General features: G+C 50.7%; 1 protein-coding gene across 19 annotated transcripts in view; it reads left to right on the top strand.

The window, feature by feature from the left end:
• Positions 1–24,012, top strand: part of NFASC (neurofascin) — a 195,377-nt gene that overhangs the window by 25,334 nt on the left and 146,031 nt on the right. Inside the window, exon 1 of one of the 19 annotated variants that reach the window (XM_070474612.1) lies at positions 12,911–13,177. The exons of the other annotated variants lie outside the window; for them this stretch is intronic. The gene's annotated coding sequence lies outside the window, so the exon portion shown is untranslated. Of the gene's footprint in view, positions 1–12,910; positions 13,178–24,012 lie in introns of those variants that run through there. 19 annotated transcript variants of the gene reach the window in all.

Raw genomic sequence — 24,012 nt, 5'->3', positions numbered from 1 at the left:
TACCTGTAAGGCTGCTGCATTCGACCTTCCTTACAGCACTTGGAGAACTCTGACTGGGAGCCTGGAAGAGGACCCCTGGGACTCAGGCTTAGTCAGTGAGGGAGGCATGGAGCCAGGATCAGCTTTCAGCCCGCCTGACTCCGGGAATGGGCGTCTGCAGCCACGCAGAGGCTGTGTTAGGGCTTGGCAGATAGAGCACATGTCTGCAACTCAGTGCCTTCCTCAAGTTTACAATCTTAATGTGGGAACAAGATTCACACATACAGAGAAAGACTCAAGAAGGCCACTCCATGCTCGAACATCAGTTCAGTCGCTCAGTCGTGTCCAGCTGTTTGCGACCCTATGAATCATAGCACGCCAGGCCTCCCTGTCCATCACATAATTGAGTCTAATTGGCAACTGATAAACATCAGTGGGATTAGGAGGGAGGAAGTTCATTGTTGACTGGGGTCGTTGAGGAGAGCTTTGTGGAAAAGTCAGGTTTTGAGCTCGACATGAAAAGATCAGTAATATTTCGACGCATGGAGAAAAGGAGAGAGGATGATTTAATAAAGAGGCAGAGGGAGAGGGAGGCAACCTGTACCTGCAGGGCATGGTGTGTATGTGGAGCAGGGAGGCCGAGCAGTCCCTGATCGTGTTTGTGTGTGTGCACGCACGAGTGTAAATGTCTGGGAAGCATCCACCAAGGTAGAGACTAGCCTAACTACCCATATACCTAGGGCTTAACTTAAAAAAATAATTTATTGAGAGGTAATTTGCATGACATAACTTTAACAGTTTTAAAGTGGACCATTCCGTGGCATTTAGTAGATTCACCATGTTGTGCCACCACCACCTCTTTCTACCTTCAGAACTTTCCCATCACCCCAGAAGAGCACCCCATACCCGATGAGCAATTGCTCTCCATTTCCCCCTCCCCCGCCCCCCGGCAACCATTCATCCACTTCTGTCTGTGTGGATTTGCCTGTTCTGGACATTTCATATCAGAGGAACCATACACGTGTAGCCTTTTGGGTCTGGCTTCTTTGACTTGGCTTTCACTAATCTTCATTGTTGTATGTATCAGGACTTCATCCCTTTTTATGGCTAAGTAATATTCCATCATATGTATATATCATAACCTATTTATCCATGCATCCGTTGATGGACTTTTGCATTGTTTCCACCTTTTGACCACTGTGAATGGCCACTGTGAAGCTGTGTGCATGTGTGTTTGTTTGGGTACCTGTTTTCAATTCTGGAGGTGTCTGCCTAGGAGTGGAATTGTGGGGTCATGTAATTCTATGGTTAAGTTGTGGAGGAGCCACCGAACAGTTTTTCCCACCGGTCGCACCATTCTGCATTTCCACAGTGATGCCCTGGGGGTCCAGTGTCTCACGTCTCCCACCTAGCGCTTTCCTTTGACGTGAAGATCGCCCTGCACAGTTTTACACCCTGGACTCCGTGGAGCGGGTGCTCCTTTCTCTCCGTAGGACCTTAAGCCTGCTCACCTCAGGCTGGAGGCCCCGGCTGTGTCTGGCTCTTGTCTTTCCTTGCTGTGCGCTGGTTCTGCCTGCAGGGCAGCCTTGTGTTCTTCAGGTTAGGGCACGGGGCCCCAGGAAGTGGGGTGACTCTGCTGTGCTCAGCCCAAGCAGAGGAGCCCGGGATGCGTGCAGCAGCCTGCCTTCCTGGCACTGAGTCTGCCAGCCGGCTTCCGGGCTGGGCGGTCCTGTTTCCCAGCCTCGGGCCCCGGGAAGCCCACTGTGTGGACACGTGGCTCCTCCGAGTTCTCTGCCTCTGCTGCTGAGATGATGTTTCCATCCTGGTTGGCTCCCCAGAATGACAGCTGGCTTTGAGGGGGTCCTGTTCGGGTGGCATATTGCTGGGACTGCCACAACGAAGTTTCACAGACTGGGTGACTTGAGCAGCAGAAGCTTGCTTCCTCCCGGTTCTGAAGGCTGGAAGTCCAGGATTGAAGTGGCGGCAGGACCGGTTCCTTGCACGCCTCCCTCTTGGCTTGTAGATGGCCCTCTTCTCCCTGGGCCCTTGCTTGCGTTTCCCCCTGCACGTGCCTGGGTCCCACCTTCTCGTCTATGAGACCACCAGTCATACTGGGTTCGAGCCTGCGCTAATGACCTCATTTTACCATCATTATCTCTTCAGAAGGTCTGAATTCTGCCCCATTCTGAGGTTCTGGAGGTTCGGACTTCAGCGTAAGAGTTTTGGGGGCCGTGGTTCAGCCTGTGATGGGTGGCGAGGGCAGCCAGGGTGAGAAGGAGGAGGGAGGCAGGGAGGGGACGGGAGGGGCTTGGGGCCTGTGATGTCTCCAGGTTCCTGTTTGCATCTTCTTTCAGCCAAATACAGATCAGGTGGAGGAGGGGAGATGAATGGCGGCAGCCAAGAGGGCACTGGGGGCTTCGGGCAGGCGGGAAAGCAGTGTTTGCAATCAATAATTTATTCCTGGGTACCACGCAGGAGGGCGTCGTCATGGCAACGAGCTGCCCGCAGTGGCTGGGCTGACAGTTGCCTCTCCGAGCTGCCTCTCCCCTCTCAGCTCCTCCAGCCCTCCCTCGCCCTCGCCTTCCCCTTGTGTGGCGGAGCCTGCCTGCCGTCAGCGTGGGGATGTTGTCCCCACAGGAGCTGTAGCAGCCCCGTCTCCACCGCCTTGTGGCTGCGGTTGGGGGGATGATCAGGGCCTGACTCCTTTCTCAGAGGTCATCCCACTGCCTTTTCAGCTGCTGGGCCCCTCGCCTTAGTGCAGGCGCCCTGAGTGCTGCTTTTTCTGCCGCCTGTTTCACGCTGCACCTCGCCGTCTCCCAGCAAGTGGAATGAATTAGCTCCTTGTCACGCTCACTGTGCTGGGAGCCGCCGTCCGTGGGGAGATCCCTTTGAGCCTGGCAGCTGGGCAGTGCCTTCCCCTGCCTTAGGCATCCTTGCGCTGCCGTCACTGGCGACAGAAGTTGGTCCTTCGTTCCTTCCTCCCAACCTCGGGGGACAGGAAGACACCAGAAGCACGGGGAGGTCTGTAGACCCTCTGTACTGTAGGTGCTCCGGTACAATCTAGCAGGTGCCCAGTAAACCCTGGTGCTGAGTGTGTAAGGTGTGAAGGCGGCCTCTGGTAATCAGTGAGTCAGGAGCAGGCCTCGCGTGCCTGGGTTGCTCTCCCATCTTTCCCAGAGCCTGGGTCTCAGGTCCAGCAGCTGCACTGAGCCTCAGCCAGAGAGACGATTGAATTTTAAAGTTACTTTTCATATGCACTACAATTCACTGCTTCCCCAGTTCACTGGCTGTCACAACTAATAAGGGATCTTATGGGTTGGTAATAACCATTTAAGACTTAATGTTATTAGTCTTGTAATTGCTGCTAAGGGTCTTGTCTGTTCTCTGGATTTGTAAATCCTCACGCATGAAGATTAGGAAAACATACCCCTAAGCTGGAGGTTGCCTGGGGCCGGGTGGCTGGGGAACAGTCTCATCTGCCTGACTGGTGTGTGAGTTTCCTGCTCAAGCCTGGAGCTGGCCATGCAGAGAGGCGCCGAGAGAGGCGCCAAGAGCGTCTGTGAGCCCCCTGGGGAGCTGGGGGAAGAAGTGCCTTGCAGAACACTGTGGCCTGGGTTGCCCTCCTAACAAGCAGCTGCTGGTGGAGGGGAGAATCTTATCTGCAGGGAAGGACAGCTCCTTCCCTGCCCCCGGCCCAGCCCCCAGGCTCCCAGCGCTGATGACCCAGAAGAGACAGCAGTGGTGTCCTAGGCAGCTGGTCAGGATGCTGCAGGCAGAGACGAGAGTCGACAGGGAAGCCGGCTGAATCAGAAATGCTCTCCTCTGGCTTTGTCTCCGGAAATGTCCCTGCTTCTCACCACGGGGGATCTTTTTTCATACATGGCTTGAGTTTCTCATCAAAACGCATTTGCTGCGGGCTGGCTGGTGTCGGTGATGGTCGCCGGTGGGGGCCGGCGTCCCCGCACCCCTTCCCTTCTCGCACCTGTGAGGCCCTCAGCCCCGCTGCCTGTGTGCTGCGCCAGCCCTCGCGCGCACTGCTGCCGGCTGCAGACTGCTTTCTTGCCAGGGGTGAGCGTAGAAACCCTGCCCACTTACTTCTTTTGTCTTTTTCTCCTTTTCGTAGAATACTCACAACATAAAATTGACCATTTTCAAATATGCAGTTCCGTGGCATTTCATTTATTCACACTGCTGGGCTCCATCACCACTGTCTAGTTCCAAACCCCTTCCATCACTCCCATCGCCCCTGGCAATCTCTTCTCCCCACATGCCTCTTGTGGACATTTCATATCAGCTATGCGGCCTCTGTGACGGGTTTCTTTCACCTAGCATGTTTTTAGGGTGCGTTCATGCTGTAGCAGGTCCTGTTTGTGGCTCTGCACTATCTCATCTGTGTGCACCACATTTTGTTTACCCATTGATCTCGGGGTAGGCATTTTGGTTGTTCCTTGTGAACAATGCTGTCATGAACATTTCTGTTCATGTTTTTGTTTGAGCACTTGTTTTCAGTATTCTGGCATATATACCTAGGAGTGGAGTTTCTAGTGCACGTGGTAATTCAATGTTTAACTTAACGAGGACCCGCCAGACTTTGCCCGCATCTCTGCATGTCCCAGTCTCTTGTCTTCTTTAGAGAACAGGCAGCCTGCTCCCTGTGCCCACTCTAGGCCGTTGTCTTTGGCAGCCACTTCTGGAAAGTTTCTAGTTCCTAGCACCTGGCCAGACACAGTGACATGAGTGGACACAACAAAGGAATCTGTGGTGACAATAGAATGGTTTCAGATTGTTTTTAATGGTATAACCAGATCTTACTCATTCACACATGTGTTGTCCTCTAAAACTGCACCATTTGAGGGCTGTGTATATAAGCCCTATAAGGGGGCCAGTGCTCAGAATCTTGTTTCATCCTCTAGAAATAGTCTTCAGAGATCTATCCTCGATAATAGTAATTCTTTGCTTTTTAACATTAAATAGTACTCCCAACTGCGTCACCAGCTGTCTTTCCCATTCTTAGCTCTATCTTCCAAGCTAAGAAGAAAAATCAAATCTACCTACATAGGATAAACATTTGCTACCTTGGGGGCCCATCAAAAGTTATGCTATAGGCTTTGAAAGCAGTTCCAAAGAGAAGCTTCAGGAATGTTCAAGGACAGGCAAGTGCATTGTTGGAATATGTATATAGCCTCCCAAGGGGACTTCTTTGAACAAGTCAGCAGTCATCCAAATGTATAAATTCTGGTGTGTTCGTTTAAAAGATCAGTCAGAAAGCCTTATAGGCATACACTAAAAAAGTTGATGTGAATGGTTATTGAATTATGTACACCTCCAAGATACCAAGAAAGATAGGCATTTTAGGAGTTTTAGAGAGACTAAGTCCAAAATATAACTTGGGAATGTGGTGGGCTGCTTAACACAAAATAGCATTGCCTAACTGCTGGGGAGGAGGGGGTCAGTGGGGAGCCCCCTCTTCAGGAGGGTCAGTGGGGCAGTTAGGTTGTTCCAGTCATTGGTCTGGCTGGGATGTGAACTATGCACATATCATTCTGCCTTTTTAGGGGCAGTGTGAGAAGGGAGACTGCTGATGAGTGCAGTGAACTGGTACCTTGGCGAGTGGAATTTTTAAAATTTTAAAATAGCACTTCTCTTGGCATAGCCTGAACAATCCAGGGCTTCTCTTTAAAGGTTAAATATTTAGGTAAAATATTTCAGCCAGCTTTTTAAGTCTGGCAAAGAACTCAGGGCAAAGGCCCTAGGCCAGTATGCTAGATATATTTTACCTGCTGGGTGACAAAAGCTGAAGCCAGCAGTGAACCGGATGGAACTCGAGACATCTAGAGAGGGGTCTGGAGGGAAGGTGCTGGGTCAGAGACATTCAGTCTGGTTCTCAGGAGTTTTCAGAGGCAGGTTGAAGGCTGGTGACGTTGTCCCGGTTCTGCAGCCAGGCCCAGGAAGTGAGTGACAAGGTCGGTGGGATTTCAAGACTAGATCCCTCCACCAGTGCATCATCACAGTAACTCACCCAAAGGTTCGAAGAGTACTGCCCTCTGGGGCAGCAGCGCTTCTGAAATCTTCTGTCTTTGTCGCGTTTATCCCGACAGGCATTTATTTGTAGTTGATACTGATGGGTTTGGCAGCAAAGCAGGAGAGGATGCTGCAGTGATTTTTGTAAAAAATCTTTTTTATTGCTTTGTGTGTGTGTGAGACGTGACATTCGCCATTTTAACCGTTTTAAGTGTACTGTTCCTGGCATTTAGGATATTCACAATGTGGTACAGCTGTCACTGCTGTCTATTTCCAAAACTTTTTCATTACTCCAGTGGAAACTCTGTGAACGTTAAGCAGCAACTCCCCATTCTCTGCTCCCCCCGCCCCTGGCAACCTTAATCTTCTTTCTGTTTCTATGAATTTGACTACATAGGTCCCTCATATAGGCAGAATCTTACAGTATTTATCACTTTGTGTCTAGCTTATTTCACCTGGCATGTTTTCAGAACTCATCAGTGTTTCAGCATGACTCAGAACTTCATTCCTTTTTATGGCTGAGTAATATTCTGTTGTTTGGATAGATCACATTCTTTTTAATCCATTCATTCATTGATGAACACTGGTGTTTTTCCCACCATTTGGCTATTTTGAATAATGCTGTGATGAACATGGGTGTGTAGGTGTCTGTTTTGAGTCCTTGTTTTCAATTCTTTGGGTGTATATGTAGGACTAGAATTGCTGGATTGTATGGTAATTCTGTGTTTAACTTTTTGAGGAACTGCCAGGCTGTTTTCCACAGTGGCTGCACCATACTGCCTTCCCGCCAGCAATGTGGGAGGGTTCTACTTTCTCCACCTCACCAGCACTTGTTATTTTTCATTTTACTGATTATGGCTATGCTAGTATGTATGAAGCAGTATCTCTTTAGGGTTTTGATTTGCATTTTCCTAATGGTTAGTGGTATTAAGTGTATTTTCATATATCTTATTTGGAGGAATGTCTTTTCTGATCCTTTATCTGTTGTTTGGCTTTTTTGTTGTTGAGTTTTAGGAGTTCTTTATATGTTCTGTATGTTAAGATTTTATCAGATATGTGATTTGCAAATATTTTCTCCTACTCTGCAGATCTTTTCACTTTATTGATAGTGTCCCTTGATGCATATAAATTTTAAAGTTTCATGAATTCTAATTTATTTCTTCTTTTGTTTTTTGTGCTTTCACATGTAAGAAGCTGTTACAAAACCCAGGGCCATGAAGACATACCTCTGGTTTTGTTCTAAGAATTTTGTGGTTCTAACTCATATTTATGTAATTGGTCCATTTTGAGTTAATTTTTGTGTATCATGTGGAATAGGGATCCAATGTCATTGGTTTGCATGTGTAAATCCAGTTGTCCTAGCACAATTTGTTGAAGAAACTGTTCTTTCTCCATTAAGTAGTTTTGGTACTCTTGTCAAAAATCAGTTAGTCATACTATCATCAAAAAATCCACAAACCACAAATGCTGGAGAGGCTGTGGAGAGGAAGAACCCTCCTACACTACTGGTAGGAGTGTAAATTGGTGCAGCCACTATGGAGAACAGTATGGAGGTTCCTTAAAACACTGAAAACAGAGCTACCAAACTTCCCTGCAATCCCACTCTAGGGCATCTATCCAGAGAAGAACATGTTCCAAAAGGGTACATGCACCCCAGTGTTCACTGCAGCACCCTAAATGTCCATCGACAGAGGACTGGATAAAGAAGTTGTGGTGCATATATACAATGGAATATTACTCAGCCATGAAAAGAATGAAATAAAGCCGTTTGCAGCAACGTGGATGGACCTAGAGAGTGTCATACTGAGTGAAGTCAGAGGAGAAATACTTATGACGTCCCTTCTATGTCTAAAAAGAAATGATACAAAACGGAGACTCACAGACTTAGAGAACGGACTTACGGTTGCCGGGGGTAAGGGACAGTCAGGGAGTCTGGGAAAGTCATGTACACACTGCTGTATTCAGAATGGGTCAGCAGCAAGGACCTCTTGTGCCGCCCGTGGAACTCTGCTCAGTGCTGTGTGCCAGCCTGGATGGGAGCGGGTTTGGGGAAGAATGGATACATGTGTGTGTGCGGCTGAGTCCCTCCACTGTTCACCTGAAGCTACCCCGACATCGTTACTCAGCAGGCAGACTCTTTACCAGCTGAGCCACCAGGGGAGCCCGAGAATACTGGAGTGGGTAGGGTTTCCCTTCTCCAGCAGATCTTCTGACCCAGGAACTGAACCGGGGTCTCCTGCATTGCAGGCGGATTCTTTACCAGCTGAGCTATGAAGGAAGCCCAATCAGCTATACCCCAATACAAAATAAAAAGTTTAAAGTTTGAAAAAAAATCAGTTGGCCATAGATGTATGAGTTCATTTCTGAACTCTCAATTCTATTTCGTTGGTCTGTCTTATCCTTGTGCCAACACGGCACTGATTTGGTTGCTGTAGTTTTATAGTGGTGGTGGTGGCGGCTTAGTCACTAAGTTGTGTCCGACTCTTGCGACCTATGGACTGTAGCCTACCAAGCTCACCCATGGGGATCCATGGGATTCTCCAGGCAAGAATACTGGAGTGGACTGCCATTTCTTTCTCCAGGAGTTTTATAGGAAGTTTTGCAGTTTGGAAATGTGAGTCTCTGGTTTGTTGTTGTTCTTCAAAATTGTTTTGGCTGTTCAGGTCTTCTTGCAAGTCTGTATGAATTTGAATACAGTCAGTCACTCGTGAACAAACCTTTGCATGGATGTAAGTGCTGACTTCCACCGGGTGAATACCCAGAGGTGGAACTGCTGGGCTACAGGTTATGAGTGCACTTGGCTTTAATGCACATTGCCCAGCAGCCTTCCAAGGTGACTGTACCAGTTTCTCCTGCCAGCAGTGTACATGTTCAGTTATACCACATCTTTACCAACATTCAGTATTGTCAGTTTTTTAGTGATATTTTAGCCACTCTGGTATATTGGCCCAAAGTATGGGTCAAACACCGCTCTTATTCTTGAATTCTTTGTTCAGGGGCTCTTTCTCCTGGCACCAGGCCTTGAGGAGTACTCCTTGCTCCCTTCCCCATCATCCTGAGCCAGGGTCTTGCCCTGGATGCTGGAGATCTGGCTGGTGGGCAGGCAGAATGGGCTGCAGAAGCTCAGCCTCCTGGGGAAACCTCAGGATTGGGAGTGTGCGTGTAGGGTTGCTGAAGGAAATTTGTAACTGGACTCTGTCCTGCCTACAGCAGCAGACAGTGTGTATTCCAGTGTGCATAGGGCTTTGGAGCTGTGCCCAGCTGCTAAGAGAGGTCAGTTCTTAGGTAACTATGCTTCACAAGAATGAAGAAGCTGGCAGAACTGTCCCATCTGACCTTGGGCATTTGTTCCCAGAGGAGGCTCCTTCAGACACAGAACCTGACACCACAGAGTCTAATAATAATAGGTTTCCCTAGCCCTGAAGCTCGCCAGGGCTGAAGACTCGCAGGCCTGTATCTTGTACTTGCCCAGTTCTAAAGGCCCCAAGACAGTAAATGTCATTCCCATTTTCAGCTTGCTGGCCAGCTAAACCCAGTGAACGTTTGCTGCAGGCTCTGCGTACCAGATGTTGAACCAGGCACTTAGGGAGCTGCAAAGAACTGGGTGAAGTTCCTGACTCTTAAGTTCTTCACCATCCAGTCGTGGAAGAAATGCTTGTGCGCATCATTGCAGTGAAAGGGGTCAGTGCTTACTGAGGGATATAAGTAATTTGCTTGGAAGCCGGAGGCAGGAATGGTCACATCTTGCTAGAGGATTGGTCTGGCATTGGCTCTAAACCTTAGAGGATGGGTAGGATTTTGTTGGGCAGGGGCAAACAGGGTAACGGAACTCCAGGAAAAGAAACAGAAAAAGCAGAGGTAAAGATGGTCTATCTCAGACATTTGGATAAAAGCAAGTATAGCAGATCACTGGGTATTGATGAGTTCCCTAGGTGTCAGCCTGGGAGAGGTGGGTTTTATTCTTCAGAAGCAGGGAGCTCCTGCAGGGTTTGCAGGTGGTAGATTCATGCAGTGTTGTTCCTGACTAGAGAGCAGCAGGGAGGCCATGGGACTGTCCCACCCTCTCCTGATTCTTCTCCACCACACCCATGCACATGCATGTGCAGACACACACACAGAGGTGGTACACATCAGGATAGACACACACACCCATAAACATGCACAGTGTGTGAGATTAACAGACCCACACATCAAAACACATACCCTTCTATTGTAACTTACACACACATATTTGTATTCACATACCTTCACGATGATACCAACCTATAAACCCAAGGAGCACACATCCCATACCATGTATGTATGTTGGAACACCTGTAGACTTGCCCTGATACCCGCACATATTGAGTCACACTGAAGTTGCGTGCACAGACCACTAGACAGACACTCTGGGACAGTCATGCACATACGCTCACCAAGCCAGGCATGTAGGTATGCACTTGGATGTACAGGCACCGGGACATCTGAGCAAAGTGTGCTCACACTCACTGGGGCATACACATGGGAGTCAAAGCCCTCCCCCAGGTGTGTGCCTTCACACAGACTCACGGACGCATGCTCACACACAGGCACAGCCGCAGACAGATCTGGGCAGTGGTGCCCTCCTCACCCCAGCCTCTCTTCTGAGCAACTGGCTTCCTGCTGGCCGCCTGCAGCCGCACACGCTCCTGGCATCTCAGTCCTGGATGGGCCCTCAGAGGCTCTCCTAGCCCATCTCCCACTCCCTGTGGGCATGTTTCAGCTGTTGTTGGGAGTCACCCAGCTATTGCTTAACCACTTTAGGTGATGTACTTATTGACAGCAAGTTTGACTTTAGTAGAATTTGCTTTTCTTTCTAGAAAGTGAGGATTCTGTGCCTGGAGATGAGGCTGAACCCTTTGCCACAGCGGTTAACAAATGTAACGTGAGGACCTCATATGGGGACTCAGACCTGCCCTGAGCCTGCAGTTCCTATGGGCCGCCTCTCAGTCACACTCTGGCCGAGTTACCAGTCCCGAGATCGATTCATTGCTGACTGTCCTGGGGTGGGAGAGTGGCATTCCAGTCCTGCTGGCGGGGGGCTGCCCTCCCAGCACGGGAGGGACTTCCCCGGGCACAGTAGATCTGGTCTCTCCAGTCGCCCCTCCCCACCCTGCTGATATGCAGAGGGAGTGGCTTCTGCCCCCCATCTGACAGGCGCCCCTTTTCCAGGTCTGAACCTTAGGCCAACACCTTCCGCTCTGGCCTGACCTCTCTCAACAATCCTTCCCAAACTTTTCCACACTCCACTGGCCCCGTGTTCATTATTGGCAAGAGAAAGGGCCCTAAGCAGTGCCTGGGGAATGGCCAGGCAGGGGCAAGGTGTGGGGCTGAGGGACCGGCTCGGGGCTGGGTTCCCGCCTTGCCGCTCACTGTGGGGCGGCCGTGGGAAGTGAGGGTCAAGGCAGAACCAGAGGGGCTTCCCGAGGAAGGCCGCTTCAGGGACCAGGGCTGCCCTGTGTGGACTGGGGTTACACTTACTTCTGGTCCACTAGAGTAATTTATGTTCTTTGCAGAGAATATAGGAAATGTAAATAAGCACAAAGCAAAAATGTAAATTATCTGTAATTGCACTATTCAAAGATAGCCATTCTTACTCTATTTTTGTAATCTGCCTTTCTTCACTTTTTCATATTATTAAGATGCTCTACATTATTTCATCATTTTAACAATTATGTAATATTCTGTGGCCTGCAGTAATAGTAAGAATCGAAGCTTTTTTATTTTAAGCATTTACTTTATTTATCAGGTACTGTCATCGTTGAATTGATTGATGGTTTTATTATGCCAATTACACAAATAGGGAGGCATAGAGAGGCTCAGCAACTTGCGTCAAGTAACACAGCCAGTAAATGGCAGAGTCAGAACCCTTGCTTCCGTACCCCACAGCCTGTCAAACCACGGACCTGCCATAGTGTGTCTAAGATTTCCCCTAGTGATGGCTGTCTAGGGGTCTTCTAATTTTTTACCTTTATAAACAATACTCTGATAAACATTTGTGTGACATATATTCTAATTATCCTTGATTATTTACTTAAGATCTCCCAAAGTGGAATTTACAGAACAAAGGGCATAAATGTTTTAAAGACATTTGAATGCTTTCCCCAGAAAGAATGTTATAAGGCACTGTCTCACCAGCAGGATAGGAGAGCTTGAGGGAAAGTCTGAGCTTCTGAAGTCTGGCCCTCTTGGGGAAGCAGGCTGGTGCAGTAGCCTGGAGATAGCTTCCTGAGGGGTGGTGGTTGGAGAGACTGGAGGTATTTAGCCCAGAGAAGACTCCAAGTGTTGGCAGAGGCCACACGCACGGCTGCCATCAGATGTGCGATGGACTGGCAGGAGGAAGAGAGACGGTTTGTCCTGGAGCCCTGAAGCGGAGCTGGGCCAGTGGGCTGAGCTGAAGCGGCAGAGAGCTGGCCCCTCATGTGGGCAGCTCCTCGCCGCGGTCGGGCAGGGTGGGGGTTGAGTAAATGCTCCGTGACCCGCTGCTGTCCTGACTTGGGGGGGCTTGGAGGGGGCCGGTACCACCCACAGCACGACCATGACGTCTCCAGGTCTCAGCTGGGGGTCTGCGCCCCATCCGCCCCTGCCTTGGGGAGCCTGGCTCAGCCTGGCACTTGTCTGCGTCTGCCCCCCTCGAAGCCTGAGCAGCACAGCCTGGCCTGTGTCCCGGGTCGCACAACCCCTCCATTATGCAGGAGGGGACCCGGCAGGGAGGGAGGGAGCAGGCAGGCTGGAGGTGGGGGCCGAGTGCTTATTAATAAACAAGAGCATTGTGTGGCGTCCCATTCACAGCCTTCTCAGAGGACATGGTGGGCTTGCGATAACAGAGCCCTGTCTGTGCCAGGAGGGCCGGGGGGTGGCACGTGGGAGGTGGCGAGGAGCAGGGAAGCTGCAAGCTATTTTGACTCCCCCGAGGGCTGGGGTGCTGTGTTTGCTCTGCGGCAGGCGGCCAAGGGAAGGCCTAGCTAGGAATTCGCTCAGGCCTGCGTCTGCCCCCTGGATGGCCTAAAGAACGCCTCGCTTTCCGTCCCACCTGTCCTCATGGAGGGAGACTGAGGAGACTCTGGGTGAGCTGGCTGCCTCCCCCCAGGACGGAGCTGGGATGCTCGCCTCTGCCCTGTCCCTCGGCCTCCTGTCCTCGCCCGATGCCCCCTTCCCGGTGAGTCCCGCCTCGGCCTGTGTGTGCTTCTGCATAATTCCCTGATGCTCCTGGAGCTGTGCTTGTGTGCAGGGTCTGCAGAAAGCTTCCACGCCAGAGAGTGGACCTGTTTGGTGTTAGAATCAGCAACATGAAGCAGGTGGGCTAGAAGGGAGAATCGCGATTGTGATGAGTGAACTGAAACGCAGGAGGAAGGCAGGCGGGGGTGAGGGTGGCAGGGCGCTTTGGGCTGAAGAACAGGGGTGTCGGGGAAGGGCGGTGCTGAAGCACGTTTCAGCCCCCCCCGAGGGGGGCTCAGGGCTGCGGCCCTCACTGCGTTAATTCTCTGACCTGGCCCTCCCCTCTGTTTCCTGTCTTTCCTGGCCTCTCCCTTTCTCTCCTCCAGCTCCTTTCTCTTGGTTCCACCAGCCCAGGTGAGCCCCTTGCCTTCCAGGCTCTCCAGGAAGACTCAGTGTTGGCACCTCTGGGTCTCTGGGTCAGAAAGGCAGAAGCTGCTGGTTGCAGACAAATGAGAACAGGCCGTTTCCCTCTCGGCTGGTTTCCAGGGATGAGAGCAGGTCCTCGTTCAGGGGAGTCCCGGTTCCTATCACTCGATGCAGAACCAGAACAAGCGGGAAGTCAGATGCCCAGGTCAGCTGGCTCTCCCAGGAACTGATGGTGCCTCCCTTTCAGCTTTGGAAGTGAGTCTGGCCAGGAGCTACCTAGGAGACCCTTCCATCATAAGATAGCTCTGAGAGATGCATGCTGGTCTGGTTGTGAGTTGGAAGGGAAGAGGAAGGTGCTCCTTCTCCCGGGTGCCCAGAGCAGACAGCGCAGGCTCTGAGCCCGGCTCGTCCCTCGTGTCGCCTGCCCGGGCGCCAGCCTCAGCGCAACGGGTGACTGCAGGCTCCACAGAGAACGCTGCCCTCCCTGGCTCTCTGCTGCTGCCAGCGCCAGGCACTTGCCTCCCACCCTCCCCCACAGTCTGAAGAAGCAGTGATTATTTTTAGAAGCATCTGCATGCTCTTGGGAGCACTGTTTCTGTGATTTATCTCCTGGCCTGGATGCTTGTCTGCTTAGTACGTGAGCACTGGAGAAACAGCTGGACGTGGGGTATGGGAGTGTGTGCACGTGGTGAGTCCAATGGGAGTCAGCCGCCGGGAGGAATGACCCAGAGTCCTCCAGCAAGCTTTTGGGGTTTCCTTCTGGCTCTGTCTGTGATTGTCACTTTCTCTGGGAGGTTCCTGAAAGGTCCAGGAGCAGAGACAAGGGCCTTCGTCAGGAGGGCAGCATGCTGAGTCACTGTGGGCACACCACCATCCTAGGCTTCCTTGCACATGGGGTTCGAGGAGGAACCGGCCTGATGGCCTTCCCCGGTGATAGGGACACCATCAACAGCCCTAACAGTGGCGAACATTCGTGGAGAGCTTGCCCTGGGACCCACACTGCTGGAGCCTTGACCTCTGTCATTTCCTGGAGCTGTCCCAGTAACTGTGCTGTTCTGTGCCGGGCTCGAGGAGGAACGCACGTCCAGTGTCACACCGTCTGCTCCGCTCCGGAGCCCGCTCCCTCCAGCCCGAGTGTCCGGAGACAGAAACAGTGCATGTGATCTTGGCGGCCACGAGGACTGAGTTCAGATGCAAGGATACTTCCTGACCATGACGGGACTGGGAGGAATGTTCTTCCTTAGAGATCTTTGAGAAGCACCCAGCTCTTCAGAAGGGAGAGGGGGCCTTCCTGCAGGCCGGACTCCGGGTTCATAACCACTTGAGGGATTTTCTTTCTTGGCTTCTTGGCAGCTTGGTTTCCTGGATCCCTGAACATCCCTGGAAGATGCCAGACTGTGTGTCAGTAACACAGGGTGCTCACAGCCAGTGGCTTCTGGGCGCATCAAGGGCTCACTCGGGGTCTGGGATGTGGAAAGCTGGGGAGACTGGAACAGTCACGAGGCCCCAAGAGGAAGGCGGAGAGGGGAACTACTCCTGGGAACTCGAGCACCCGAGGGTTAGTGGCCTTCCGGGCAGATGTGCCTTGCTTCCCCAGAAAGCAGCGCTTGGCACTGCCAAGGCCCCTGGCCCTGGTCCTCTGCACACAGGATGCAGGCATCTGTGGTGGATGCATGCTCAGCGAGAGCTGCTGGAAGCTCTCCACGCAGACACCATGTAGGCGCCAGAGCAAAGAGCCCCTCGGTGAGATCCGTGAGCTGTTGGGGAAGGGCTGGGGGCTCCCTTTGTTGGTCAGCTGCAGCACTGCTCAAGCAGTTTCTGCCCCCGTCACCCTGCTGGTACCATGGAGCAGCCTCAGAAGGATGGGGCGCTGTCTGGCCTCCCCCGATGGGCTCTGTGGGCAGCGGATGCAGCATCCTGGAGGCAGTGTGGCAGGGCGGTCAGACCCGTGGGTGGTGGGGCCAGACTGGAGTCCAGTCCCAGTACCACCTCTGTTGGGTGACCTCCTGGCCTCCTCAACTCTTAACATTAATAGCAGCTGCCTCTTGGTTTTGTGAAGGTGAATGAATGAACCAGGAAACCATTTAGTACAGAGGAAGGAGCCAGGGCCCCTCTGTCGAGGGCTCCACGGCTCTCTGTCCTGCCCTGGCTCAGACGCTGTGCCAGGCCTGCGCGGGGGGCTGCCCTTCCGCGTGCCCATGCTCCATGCCCCACCGCTCACCTGGGCTCGGTGAAGGAGCCCCGCAGATCCTGGCTGCCTCCTGCCTCCCCCTTGAGCTCTGGGAACCAGCACCAGGTTGGACACTCAAGGTCCAGAGTTCTGCTCTCCAGGCTGCCTTTGGCCCCATTCGCATCAGATTTCTGGAGGTGAGAGTCCTCTTATAGTTTATGCCAGATTTCTGACTTCACGGATCTGCCACACGGCTCACCAGTACTTTGGGGGCCTGGGAACCAAATCGCGGCTTCATTCCATCCCCTTTCTGCCCTGTGACAGGCTCTCCAGGGCCTCGCCTCCAGTTCTAGCCCACTGTCCTGCAGCCGCCTCCTCCCTCCTCCCTCGCCTTGCTGACTCCCGGTCCTGGTTGCATCTGCCCAGATCCTGCGCTTTCTCCGCCAGCGCCCTTCTCCCTTCCCACCTCTGTCTCATCCCTGCGTCCCTGCTGTGAACCTCACCTGGGTCATCCTTCCCAGCGATTCTGGTGCACTGTACCATGCCTACTGCACACATCTGTGGACGTTTAAAAGTATTTCAAGGCCCACACAGCGTACTCTCTGGTGTGGGAGACTTAAAGGAGGCCCCTGTGATGTGTCAGCCTGCGTTTATCATCACTTCTGGAAAGGTGAGGTGGCTGTGTGCTTTGCTCTGGCCTGAGCAGGGTTGGGATGAAGGAGGCGGGGTGGGGAGGTGGTGGAAGCTCTCTGGCTGTCCCCAGGCACTGCCCAGGCTGTTGACATATGTCCTCATTCAGTTCCGTCAGTAATCTGAGGAGGCAGATACTACAATCCCCATTTTACTGATGGGGAAACAGAAAGGTTAAGTGACTTACCTACAGTCACACAGTGATTAGGTGAGAGAGTCAGACTTTGAGTGTGGGTCTGTTTATTTCTCCTGGAATCTTGTAGCTTCTAGAAGGAGGTGGGTCAAATAGGGGATGAGGGGGTGACAGAGGATGAGATGCTTGGATGTCATCATCAATTCAATGGACATGAGTTTGAGCAAGCTCCGGGAGATAGTGAAGGACAGGGAACCCTGGCGTGCTGCAGTTCATGAGGTCACAAAGAGTTGGACACAACTGAGTGACTGAACAACAGATACATCAGAATTTTGATTACCTGGGAGCTGGATTTTTGACCCTGAGCAAATCCAAGCGTCCTGTTCACGTCCCTTCCTTGCAACTCTCATCTCTTCACCATGGACCTCCCTGAAGGCAAGATGGGGGACCCCAGCCTTCCATTGCTCTGTCAGCCTCTGCTTAGACCAGGCGTGGGGGCACTGCTTATGTCAGCTTCCCAGAAGTCACACGTGCCTGAGAGTAGATGGTATTTTGCCAGAAGAGAAAGGAAAACAGATCTGGAAGTGCCTTAATGATATAGCATTGGAAAGTTGAAGTGCTTTCCTCCCTAAGAACAGGCTGGGAAGGCACATCCTGCAAAGTTCTTGCAGACTGTCTGGGAGGCTTGAGTGCTGGGCACCTGTTCAGTCTGTGGGGGTCACTGCTCCTCTCACTGTCTCGAGGCTCTCCTCAGAGCTTTCTCAGTCCCCAAGCCCTCGACTCCCCTTGCTGGGGCTTTCGTAGGGGAAGATACACATATAAGTGGGAGGGCAGTGGTCCTGAGCACATACCAAGAGCCAGGGACAGGGACCAGCCACCCGGCTCCCCCCTCAAATCCCCAACCAAGACAGGGTGTTATTAACTAATTCTGAGGGAGCATTTGGAGTTCGGCCTGTGCGGTCTGATTGGGTCTTTGTCTGCCTGACTCTGAAATCCTGGGGTTAGTGGGAGGAGGCAGAGGCAGGAGGGGTCTGTGGGTCTCTGAGACTCAGCACAGAACAGCCTGGCCTACACACAGTCATTTGGGATGTTTCATCTTCCTTCTTGAGCCCTTTAGGTTTGCCTCCTAAATTACTACCAAAGCATGTGACTTTATTACCTGTGCTCTTTTTTTTTTTTTTTACTTTAAAAATAAACTGTATTGAGGTATAATTTTCATTCAGTAAAGTGTACTTGTTTTAAAGGTATAGTCAGATGAGTTTTGATAGATGTGTACACCCATGTAACCACCACTGCAATCAGGATAAAGGTTATTTCATCCTAAAACTCCCCTCATCCCACTGCAGACAGTTTCCCCTCAGGCGCCAGCCCAGGCAGCCTCCCAGGGCACTCTGTCACTGAGACTGTCTCTGCCTTTCTAGAGATGTGTTTGTATACAGCTGGTCTCTTTGTGCCGCTTCTGGGGCCTGATGACACTCGGGGGAGAAAGAGTGACTCGGTTCCCCAGGTCTCTGCACCCTCTGCGTCCTTCCCTGACTGAAGGCTTGTGCTCACATCTGCAGCTCACCCTGTCCTCAGGCAGGCAGGAGGGGCAACGGATGGGCCTGGCTCTCATGTGGCAGAGCAATGCTAGGTGGCTCCTGCCAGAGAGGGACACATTGCTAAAGATTTGCTGCAGTTTGCCTAACCTTTCTGGGATCCAGTTCATCTGTGCTTCAAGCGGGTCTATTTGGGGATATATTGAGGTTGCTTTCAACCTTTGGAAAAAAGGGATACAAGCTAAAACCAAGAAGCTGTCAATATGGCGCTTTTTCCTTTTTTTATCATCATCACCATTATTGTTTAATTGTGGTTAAACATATACAACATGAAACTTGCCATTTTAAGCATTTTTAAGTATTCGATTCAGGGGCGTGAGTGCATTCACTTTGTGTGCAGTCACCGTCTCCAGAACCTTCCGTCCTGCCCGACCACTCTGTACCCATTAGACGCTAACTCCCCATGAGCCTCCCCTCCCCCACCCCGACTCTGGTAACCACCATCCTACTTCCTGTCTCTATGAATTTGGCTACTCTAGTAACCACGTGTTAGTGGAATCAGCTTTTGTGTATCTGGTTTATTTCATTTAGCAAAATGTCTTCCAGGGTCATCTGTGTTGTAGCAAGTATCAGAATTCCGTTCCTTTTTAAAACTGAACGTTATTTTGTTGTATAAATAGAGTACATTTTGTTTATCCATCTGTCAGTGGCTGTCTGGGTTGTTTCTACATTTTGGCTATTGTAGGTGATGCTAATGTTGTGAACATTTGTGTACAGATATCGGTCTGGTCATCATGGTATTTAAATGCTTAGCAAACCCTTCTAGCATCTCCTCTTGCTTAAACCTGCTGCTGCCCGAGGCCTGGGAGAGGACCGCCCTTCTCCTTCTTAGCCTGCTGCCCTGTCCCTTCCGGCTTAGTGCCTGTGACAAGCGATGCTCTTCACATACTTCAGTCTTGGATGGGTATTGGGAGCTCAGGTTTCCCAGGCAGTGGAGTTGAGTTCCTTTCTTTAGAGGCATTCTTTTGTATCTTAGTTACTAATGTGTCTTAGTTACTCTTGGCCACCAGCTGACTTCTGAAGTTTGATTCCATGAGCTTCTTAATATAAGAATACAATAGAGCAGCTTTGTTTCATTAAGGGAAGAAAATAAACTGAGTTTTATCCAGCATCTACTATGTGCTAGGTACCTTTCGAGGTGCTTTCACAGTACTGGAAGCTTCACTTCCTTTGCCTCACTGGGCAACCCTGTGACGTAGGTCCAAAGCCTGGGTTTTAAGGGTAAGGAGGCAGAGGAGAGACTCCGAGGGCCTGGGTTACTTGCCCGAGCTCAGAGGCCAACACTCTTTCTATTTACCACATAAACGCCATACTGATCTTTCAAATGCCAGAGATACTTTCCGGATCTTTTCTTCTGCAATATGAGTTCAGGCCTGGTGTTGCGCCTGTGATTTGGAAAGAGTAACCCTTTGGGCTTCTTTCCTCTGCTACTGCTGCTGAGTTGCTTCAGTTGTGTCTGACTCTGTGCAACCCCATAGACGGCAGCCCACCAGGCTTCTTTGTCCGTGGGATTCTCCAGGCAAGAATACTAGAGTGGGTTGCCATTTCCTTCTCCCTAGTTCTGTAAAAGAAGGAATTATTAATCAAGGTTTTGTTTATTTTTCAAAATATACAAGAATAGAGAGAATAGTATCATGGATCCCCATGTCTCCATCACCCAGCTTCAACAAGTATGGACACTTGGTTAGTCTTGTTTCATTGACCAGGTTCTTTTTGACCTGTGGGGTGGTCCTCCATGGAGTGGTAGCAGTTGGCGTTTTCTGGAAGAGGGAAGTGGAGTTGGCAGATCTGGGCACCATGAAGTTAAATCTCTTCCCAGCTGGAAGAGTGTTAATTGCCATCCGTTGGAACTCCCTCTGATGGTTCATTATTCCTCTGGTTACTGAACACCATCGAAGAGGCAGGGGGAGGGGACTGATCTTTTGAGAGGCCTGATGAGTCCTGGTGAGTCCTGGTGAGGTGGTGTGCAGACAGACTTCCCGCTCTTAAAGTGTTTTCCTCCTTCCGTTTGATTTTACTGGAATTTTTCTGAGTAGGAGGAGAGGTTATGTGAGGATAACCATCCCCTTAGGGAAACAGCCAAGGCAATCTAATATGGAGTGGGAACCAATAGGAAATAAGCTTATGGCCTCTTCAACTAGATTTATTTAACAGACATTTTTATTTACTTATTTTTTTAAATATCCACCATGTGCCAGACACTGAGCTACATGCCAGGAATCCAACTATGTAATGTTGATATCTGCTCTGGAAAAATTTGTGGTCCACAAAAATAGCAGCTATTATTAGCAACTAATGTAACAGCTAATAATAACAACTCACATATGTATGTGCTGGCCACTTGACATGCATTGTCTGATTATACCCCCCAAAGCAATCTGTAAGATGGGTACAATTTGTGTCTGTCTTATAGACAGGGAAACTGGGGTCACCGCATCCTGCTGCTGGCAGAGGTGTGGAGCTGTGTGTGTTCTTGCTGTCCTGTCTGAGCAGAAAAAGTGTAGAAGGGGAAACCGCAGGTGACGGAGAGGGGAGGGGACCAGGGGCCAGCTCTGGGGCTGCAGGAATGGGCTCACATAAGCGCCACCAGATGTGCTTTCTCAAAGGATTGGGGCAGCCAAACAGTACATTTTTTTCTCTCAACTTTACAGAGGATTGTGGGATTCCTTGTATTTCAAAGCCAGGGCAGGTCTTTGGGAGGAGAAAGTGAAGACTGGAACTTAAGAGTGCTTTTTGGAGGCTGCAGAAAGGGATAGAGCAAAGACAACGGGCTAGGTTTGTTCTGTTTTTATTTTAAAAGAAAAAAAAAAAGATTTGCCATCTTTCAAGGGAGACAAGTTGGGGAATGAGAGAAGTGGTTTTTAGTATAAGGAAGGGGCAGTTTCTGCTCTGGTTGACATAGTCCAGCTATCAGATGGTTGGGATTCTTGTGGTGGGGTGTGGCCCCCTGTTCACAGTAGCTGGTAGTGACATCACTCTTTCTGGGATGAAGGTGGCTTGGTGTGCTCAATTTCTTTTGCATGGAAGCCTGCTTTCTGAGTTTGAATATATTTTCTAGGATCAGATTGGTTAGTATCTCTGTAGAAAGGGGCAGCAAATTATTTAAATATTTTAAAAGAAAACCTGTGACTGTCTTTTGCATTCATCCCAGGAAGCCCCTCATCTCTACTCATGTTTAACCTGTAACCTATAGTGTACAATAAACATAGAAGCCTCTGCCTGCCTGACCGAAAAGGAATATGAGACATTGAAATGAGAGTCCCAGGCTGGGATCCCTTTTAAGGAAAGCATTTATTATGAGCGTTTTACGTTTTTCCATTTTAATTTTTAATTCATTTAAAAAGATGTGTGTTTGATTTTGCCATGAGATCAGGTGAGGTGCCATCTGGCTCAGAGGCAGGGGGGTGGAACATCTCAGGTTCCTACCAGCTGCATGATTTGTTTTTTCTAGTTGTCCCTACTTCGAGCTCCCAGGTAACATAGAAGCAAGATTTTATGCAGGATCAGCTTCAAATAGAATCCAGGAGAACATCCTGTCTTTGAATCAGTATATCATCTCCATGTACACCTGGCTGACAGGAAACAGACGGAAGTGTATGAGGATACCTCTGTCAGGAATGGAGCGCTTCCCAAACCAGCAGGAGAAAAGCCCGTCTCCGCTCAGAATAAACAGCAAGAGTGATGCCGCCTGCCCTCCCTCCAGGAAAGGCAACTCACTAACACCGGTTGCTATGGATACAGGCTCCCTGGGGCAGCGGGGGTGGTGGCGGCCTCAAGGCTGTTGCGGTGGCGATGCATGGCTCGGGGTGGTGTGTTCCCCACGATGGTGCCTCAGCACGGGCAGGGACCAGCCTTGCCTGCGCTGCCACCTGGGCTCCTGGGAGGGGCTCCGGTGGCCAAGCCTGGAGGGCGGGCGGGGTAGCCGAGGTCGGCCACACTGTGTGCAGCCGCTGCACCTTAGGTGCAGGTGGGGGTTCAGGATTGGGCCCTGAGGGGAGACATCAGAAGGAGGGGGAAGCGTGGTCTGTGCCATCAGGGACCTCTGGTATGAGAGACTCAGTGGGCTCCCCGTCTGATGGGGACAACCAGATGCGCAGGAAGAGCAGAGACGGAAGGAAACAGCCGTCACTTCCTGTTTCGAGCCCCACAGCGGCCTCCCTTCCGGCTTCCGGTGAAGTCGGGTTCCCGGCATGGTGTACACCGTGCTCCTCGGTACCGCGTTCCTCCCCGAGGCTGCCACCGTCCTGGGCTCTGGAGTCTGTTTCAGGATTCCAGCTGGCTCCTGCCTTGGGGCCCTTCCTTGCTGTGCCCCGGCCTAGACCTGTTCCCCCACCACCTCCTCTGCCTTCGCTGCATTCAGGCCTCTGCTTTGGTATGGTTTCCTGGCCACCCCGTGTGAAATCAGGACTTCCTTCCTGCCTACACCCTTCTCTCACCCTCTTTCCCTGCCTTGCTTTTCTTCACAGCACTTGTATACTTACCCGTTCACTGTGTGACTGCCTGCTTCCCCTTCTGGAAGGTCCGCTCCTCCAGAGCTGGGACAATGTCTTATTCATCCCGGAATCCTACTGCTAAAAGCATCGCCTGGCACATGTGAAACACTCAGTAAATACTGGATGACTAAGTGACAAACTGTAGCTCAGAGAATTGCATTTGATCATGTGAGATTCTGTGAGAATGTTTACAATATGCTTTTGTATTACTCTAATGGTTGTAAAGTTCTCGAAGTCGAGGAGAAAGACAAATACTATATGATATTGCTTATATATGGACTCTAAACTGTGATACAAATGAATTTATCTGCAAAGCAGACTTACATAGAGAGGGAACAGGTTTGTGGTTGCCACGGGGGTGGGTGGGGGAGCGATGCATTGGAGTCTGAGGTCAGCAGAGGTGAACTATTATACAAGAGTGAGCAAACAACAGGGTCCTACTGTGTGATGCAGGGAACTGTATTCAGTGTCCTGTGATAAACCATGATGGAAGGGAATGTGGAAAAAAATGTATATGTGTGTGTGTGTGTAACTGAATCACTTGCTGTGACAGCAGAAATTAACACATTGTAAGTCAACTATACTTCAATAAAATAAATTTTTTTAACATTTAAAATGAGAAAAATTCTCTCGTGCAATTCTAAGTTGCAATTAAGAGACAGTGTTTGTATTAGATTTTGGTTTTTTTAAGACAGTACCTCCTACACTGGGATATACAGACCCCTTGGTGGGGGAGGCAGTTCTTAGATAGGCCCGTGAGAGTTTGGGATTGTGTTTTCTTTGGGAGATGCTGTATATTAGTCCGTTTTGGGAAATCCATGTGGATCATGCACAAAACTGCTCATGAGGTAGAGTACACTGGAGGTGGACTCTGGAGGACTTTCCGGAAAACAGATCTTAATCAGTAGTTGTAAGAAAAGGGCAGGTCTTCATACAGGACAGAAGAGCTTTGGGTGACTCACTTTGAGGGCCTGGTTTGTAATGCTGAGAAGCCACAGTGGGCGTGCTCTCACGGGCCATGGGGAGCCAGTGTGCCTGGCCGAAGTGGAGTCTGAGCTTGGGTAGAACAAGGCGAAGCAGTGACGTTGAGTGTCCTTCCTGCTCTGAAAACCTGGGTTGGAGTGACAGCTGTGCAGTGAGCGGTGACCCGTAAACTCTGCTTTCTGGCCCCTTCCTCATCACTCACGTCTTCCTGGAGTCATGTTGGCATGATGCCCCCCATGGCCTGTGCAGCTGGGGCATTGGAGAGTGTGCTGGGCCCGCCCCCTCCCCGCGTGCGAGAGTCAGCTGGCAGGTGGAAGATGGCCCACCCTCAGGAAGGCGGCC

The sequence above is a fragment of the Odocoileus virginianus genome, chromosome 11 (assembly GCF_023699985.2).
Source record: "Odocoileus virginianus isolate 20LAN1187 ecotype Illinois chromosome 11, Ovbor_1.2, whole genome shotgun sequence".
Classification (NCBI taxonomy): domain Eukaryota; kingdom Metazoa; phylum Chordata; class Mammalia; order Artiodactyla; family Cervidae; genus Odocoileus; species Odocoileus virginianus.
The sequence above is the reverse complement of the archived record's forward strand: the minus strand, read 5'-3'. Positions and strand labels throughout refer to the sequence as shown.